The 6,623-nt window shown below is 36.6% G+C and overlaps 1 protein-coding gene and 1 long non-coding RNA gene across 3 annotated transcripts in view; one reads left to right on the forward strand and one right to left on the reverse strand.

Moving 5' to 3' along the window:
* LOC106871644 (calcium and integrin-binding protein 1) overlaps positions 1 to 6,623 on the forward strand; it is a 443,076-nt gene that overhangs the window by 18,830 nt on the left and 417,623 nt on the right. The gene's annotated exons all lie outside the window — the stretch shown is intronic.
* The window catches only part of LOC128250075 (uncharacterized), a 4,407-nt gene continuing 574 nt past the window's right edge, over positions 2,791 to 6,623 (reverse strand). For both annotated transcript variants that reach the window (XR_008266193.1, XR_008266192.1), the window contains exon 2: positions 2,791 to 3,048. This is a non-coding gene — a long non-coding RNA (uncharacterized LOC128250075). The remainder of the gene's footprint in view (positions 3,049 to 6,623) is intronic.

Raw genomic sequence — 6,623 nt, forward strand, 5'->3', positions numbered from 1 at the left:
TATATAAATAAATATATATAGTCTTTGAGTTTAAATGAAGGTTGTGAAATGCATGCCTTTCCAAAAAATATTAATAACACTGAAATGTACACGCTTGAATAAGAATGAAGAGACAGATTCAAAAGAAATATGCACATTTGTATCAAAGTGCAACTAGGAAGGTATACTGAGATGGTAAACGCGAGTTCGTGTCCATCATTCTTTTCTCAAAGAATTCATTAATTAAGTGAAGCAACAGAATTGGAAATGGTGACTGGAACGAAAATTTGCTAAACTACTCTCATTAATGACTAATATATAAAACATTGGTATACAGCTCTGATAAAGAACTATCATACAGCTCATGTAGAAATGACAAAATGAAGAGAAAGATAACGAAATTATTTGATAGATAGATTGATAAACAGATAGATTCGAAAGCAGAGTGGTAGCTTTGTAGGTTAGTGGGTAGATGGGTAAATAGGGAGGTAGATAGCTAGATGAGTAACTATATAATAAAATGGGTAGGTGGGTAGATAGGGTGGGTATTAGACAGTTTATCACAGCTGTCGACCTGCGAATTTTCGAGTAAACACCCCTTTCTTCTTTTTATTTGTCCGTTGCTCTCTGTCGGTTTCCGTCGGTTGAGACCGGTTCTAGAGATCAGCTAGGCTAAGATAATAGAATGATTATTGTAATATAAGCTAACTAGTGTTGCCCAAACCATCCCACATTTAACCTTGAATCTATCCTCCGACGATCATAATAACCTCAAGGGTAATCAGGCAGTTCCGACCTCATCTAATTGCTGTCATTGAAGCGGGAGAGAAGGAGGGGTGTTTTTATTATTATTATTATTATTTTATTTTAGTTTGTGAAAATCCATAAAAGCACCTACAGCTTGCTTCGCTGGCACTGTATTTGATTGCTAAGTAAGAATAAAAATGATAAAATAGTATAAAATTTCTGTGTCTCTGACATGCAAGTTTACTAAAACATGAATAGTAGTTTTAGTGAAAAAGTTGACAAAAGAAAGCCCCCGAAAGAAAATTTATGAGATGAAGAAGTGTGTAAAAAAAAGCCTCAGCAAACTGGAATAAAAATAAAAATATAAAAGCTTCTCCGGTAAAAGTTTAATAAAGTCAGTCAATTGGACATTTCTAATAAGGAGTATCAATCGATGAGTGATCGGCTCCTTTAATTTTAAAGGTATTAACCTCTTAAAGGAAATGAAAGGAATTTGGGATCAAATACAGATCTTTGTTTCGATCCTCTGAGAATTGAATTTCTCTTCTTATAATTTCCGCTCCAAATATACACATGGGTGCATATGCGTGTGTGTTTGGTCGGCTGAATTGACTGGCAATCTTGTTTTTCGCCCTTCTGTTTATATTGAGCAATAAAGCGTAACGTACATTAGAAGAATGGACGTAAATGAAGAAAATATAATGACAGAAACATTTTATAAGTTAAGCCAAAAAATCTGTATTTTGCGACGTAACATACAGCGCACGCGTAAACACACGCACACACAAGAATGAGAAATGTGTTGAATCGTAGCTCTGATTGTCTAAACGGGTAAACGAGATGAATTTTGATATTTTAATAAAATAGATTACATTGTTTTGTGTATTGAGTACTTTCTTCCGTTTGTAAATGCAAATGCACACCATTCTATTCCATATACAAGTGTGTGTGTGTGTGTGTGTGTGTGTGTGTGTGTGTGTGTGTACACAGATGAACACGTAAGACCCTCAATCTTTAATACAAAGATTACCCACATCTAAACAATTACAATGGTTAAAACGTATGAAGGAACAATTGATACAGCTAGTGTTTATACATACATACATACATACATACATACATACATACATACATACATACATACATATATTATATATTGAAAGAAAGGAAATGGAGATTCGATATTTGAGTCCCATCTGAATTCAATGACGCTAACCTCGCCCAATGGTTTTCCATCAGCGATTCGTTGCAGAAACATGAAGAAAACGATCCTTTTTTTGAAGAGAATGGTGACAATGGACGAAAAATAGATCAGCTGTAACAATGTGAAGCGCAAATGATTATAAGGGAAGCGTGGCGAACCACCGCAAACAACCTCCATAGCAGAACTTCACCGGAAGAAGATTATGCTTTCAATTTGGTGTGATTGGAAGGATGTCTTTTAAGACCATCAATTCGGATGTGAACAGTGGCCAGCTGGACAAATTAAATGCAACGACCCACCAGAAGCTTCCAGCACTTACTGGTTGTAAGGGCGTTGTCTTTCATCACGAGACGACCAGACTGCATACTGCTTTGCAGACGCAGTAGGGTTTACTTGGGCTTGACTGGGAAGTTTTGCCGCACTCTCCATATTCGCCCCCACCTTACGCCTTCAGATTTCCACCTGTTTTGGTCTCTTCAAAATTCATTGAATGGATAAACCTTCAACTCTGAAGAGGATGTGAAAATTCACTTGGAAGAGATTTTCGCCAGTAAAGACAGGAAATTCTTTATGCAGGGAATAATGAATGTGCCCATAAGATGGCAGGACATACTGAGACATAACAGTAACTATATCATTGATGGAATAATTCGCTTTGCGTTTAAGACTTATGTCTTATTTTCACATTTATGGGACCGAGCAGACTTATTTTGCCAACCCAATACATATACAAGTGTAATTCCGTTATAACGAAATTGCTGGGACCTAATGATAAATTCGTTATGAGATCGCAAAAGCAAATCGTATAGACACTCAATTGTTTGTATCTTAGCTATAAAAAAATACGTAAATATCAACGGTCTGGTCAGCAGTGAATCAGAATTTATTTATTAGATGTTAGAACGAAAGCGTTCCAGCCGTTACCTTTTTTTATAGAAATCCGAGGCCTTTTTCAAAATTTGAAACCGTATCAAACCTTAACTATCCCTTTTCCCCTACTTTTTTGTACTTAGCCATTTTCCAAACATCACCGTCTCGTCTTTTGTGGGAATTCGGATATTTTTCACAACGAAAGCGTTCCAAACTTAAACACTTCTTTTTTCAAATTCAAATTTCATCTGAAATAGAGGCAATACCAAATGAAGTTAATGAATAGAATACGAATCCAAATTAAAAATAAATAAATATTGCTTTGTCAGATAAATTTGTTTTTCTGTTTCTTCTTTCTCCCATTTGTTTTCAACCTTTCTCCTATTATTTGAATTAACAAGAAAAACATTTCCATCATAGTGTTTTATGATATTTTGTAGCTCTGTTCTTCCTTCAACACTTTTGTTTATCGTTTTTGAAATTTGAATTAACTTTTCCTCTTTTCAGACTCATGATGATGAATTGCCAAGTAGAAGAAGAAAACAAAAAAAAAAAACAAAAAAAACAGCGAATTTATAGAACAATGCAATATATGAAGAATCACCTGTCTCGCCACAAGCTGTCTTAGTTGATCAGATACTGTCCATCCAGCGGACATTAGCCGAGTACTTGGTAGTTCTTAGCAGTGGTTCTGATATTTTTTATTATTATCAAGAACGGATATAATGAAGCATTTCTTTGTTACAAGCTCCACTGTTTATTTTGAATCATACCATTGTATGCCTTCTTACGCTTGGAGACAGAAGTATCTATTGTGATTGTTCATAAATTGCATCTATTATTCTGATGAAAATCTAGGCGGTGAGCGGGCAGTATTCTCCAGAGTGTCGGAAGAAAAAAAAACTTTGCGATGTGTTTCTCTGTGAAGACGCGTGGCCTAGTGGTTAGGGTGTTGCTCACAAGATCGTGGATTCAATTCACGGACCGAGCAGTGTGTTGTATTCATGAACAGAACATTTCATTTCATGTTACTCCAGTCCACTCTGCTATAAATAAGAAACTCTGCGGCGGACTGGGTTTCATTCGAGGGGAATGTGATTTCGGTCACTTATACGCCATAAAAAAAACAGACAACTGTCCCTATGAGTCCTAGGAATCAATACAGTAACGTCCAGGATGATGATAATGATGATGATGATGATGATGATGATGAAACGAGGGGGTGCTGAAAAGTTCCTCCCTTTAAGGGCATCGCGAAAGGCCCGGCTGGAGGCCCAAACTTCCGAGTTATTTTACAAGGCTTAGAAAACTTGAAGGACTGCCGTAATAAATGTGAGAATCTGAGAGGGGAATAGTTTGAATAAAATCATGATTAAGTGGTCCTCCTGTATTTTATTTTACCCGAAACATTGTGTTACAACAAACAAGACGAGGACAAATATCCGTCAAATGTACATAATGTACATAATTCCTCATCTCTTAAATATAGAACTGTATTAACAGCATTGGTGGCATCAAATTTCTGAAAGCGAATCCCATGGATGAGTGGCATAGGAAAGTAGATTGCCTATAGCAGCTTAGTCGAATCATTTGGACATCCGTTGTTAATGTACGTTTTATTTTGAGGCTTTCTTTTATTTACTGTTTCATTTGTGGAAGAGAGTCAAAAATACTGATTTTTACTACCGATATCTTATTGTTATATGGGTATTCGTTTTCACCCTGTAAGTATATGTATTCCTTTGTATCTTTAGTATATGCTTGCATAAAGTATCTATTATTTTTACTCTAAATGTTTATATCAAGAAATGGAATAGTATTAATATTGTTTGAATGTTGAATTTTAGAACTGAGTTGTTCTCTAGGTCCACCTGTATTTTCTCTACGCCTTCCAATGTACTCATTATAAATAGCATACCATCTACTTATATAGTATATGTTTATATATAGGTATTTTTCTTATTGCATACAAGCTTGCATAAATACATACATACATACATACATACATACATGCATACATACATGCATATATACACACATACACACACATATTTATATAAGCAGTTCTCACTTGATTATCACAGTGGCATGAAACTCGAGTCGCAAGACAAACTTCCAGTTTCAATAAAAGTGATATCCTCTACTACATGTATTGAACACGTCTCTCTCATTCGTTCGACATACATTAGTATGATGTGTGTGTGTGTGTGTGTGTGTGTGTGTGTGTGTGTGTGTGTGTGTGTGTGTGTGTGTGTGTGTGTGTGTGTGTGTGTGTGTGTGTGTGTGTGTGTGTGTGTGTGTGTGTACGTCCGAATGTATAGTATAGTATAGTACAATATAGTATAGTATAACTCCGCTAATCCAGTTCCGTTTGGATCTTAGTAGCTACAGGATTATCATATATGCTGCATTTTTAAAACTAATTTTATTTTTAGACTAGCAGAAATTCCCGGGTGAGAACGTTGTCCTAGTAGAAGCAGGGCCTTGATTTCATCCCACAGAGGGTTGCAAGTGAAAGTCACGAAAAGATCAGGCCGTCCATATGTCATTGCATCCTGCGTTCTCTCGTGCATATACCGAGGGCTTCCTGTGAATGTAGATGGCAGAATGACCAACTGTCCCATGTTGCTGACATCACAATCTGCTACAATGGCATCGTACAGGTGGACATATGACGCCGCATGTAGCTTTTCCTGATGTTGGCGAATGAAAAGAAGGCGCTCGCTGTCAACCTTTGCATACACATCAATCAGGAATTGATGGAAGAGGTCACGGTACTGCAGAAGATGGCTTGGATTAGCAGGGCGGATCATCAGCGTGCAGGCGTAGTAGTCATTGGCTGAAACCTTCCTGTTAGCAGGCTGTTTTGTGGTAGGATCTACTTGTGAAATGTTAAAATGATATCCGTCTTGCCCTTGCCAGCAGATTAGTGGGTATTGCAGAGCATCAGCAGCAGCAATGAGGCATAACTTTCCACTGCATGAACGGCATCCAACTGTTATCCATCTAACTGTACATCTAGATAATGACCAGCGAGTATACTTTAATCCAAACAATCCAAAACGTCTCGAGCGGCAACTTGAAGCTCCAGGTTCAACTACATTGGCTGCTTTCTTTGAGCTTTGTTGCACAGAGCCATTTGCTTCGACTCTTTTGTACCAAGAAGTCCCTCAATATTACACATGGCAACAGAGAACTAAACAATGAAAGAGATGTACCATTGGTCAGACTGTTGAAGGACATCCAGGAATCAAGAGAGATTCAACATTGGAAAGGGTCTACACGGTGCATCCCAACAACTTTGAATGTTAGTCACAACTACAATGTAATGGTAGTTATCAATATACAAGTATAATTACTCATACTGGATTTTAAATAGAAATATCCAGTGTTAATAAGTCGAGTTGTGCCATAAATAATTACATCGGATTTAAATGTGAAATATCAAGTGTTGGTAAGGCGACTTGTTCCAAAAATATCCGAAATATGTAGTGGAAAATCAATGTACAATAAACAGTACCTCATTCAATTAATTGAGAAAATGGCGTCTTTCTCCGTATGAATTTCTTTTCTCACATACACACTCACACAACTATATATCTTATGTATATGAAACAGATCTGTTGACAATTGATAAATTGAATGAAAGAAAACAGACCTGTCGAAAATTGAAATTTTATCCGGAAATGAACCTTTACCTACGGATACACAAATGGAAAGGTAGAGAAGATTATGGTATAGAGTGATTCAACTGTTTGGCCGCCCATAGAGGACACACAGATATATGTCTTATATATATATATATATATATATATATATATAT

Source organism: Octopus bimaculoides, chromosome 19 (genome assembly GCF_001194135.2).
Source record: "Octopus bimaculoides isolate UCB-OBI-ISO-001 chromosome 19, ASM119413v2, whole genome shotgun sequence".
NCBI classification, from domain to species: domain Eukaryota; kingdom Metazoa; phylum Mollusca; class Cephalopoda; order Octopoda; family Octopodidae; genus Octopus; species Octopus bimaculoides.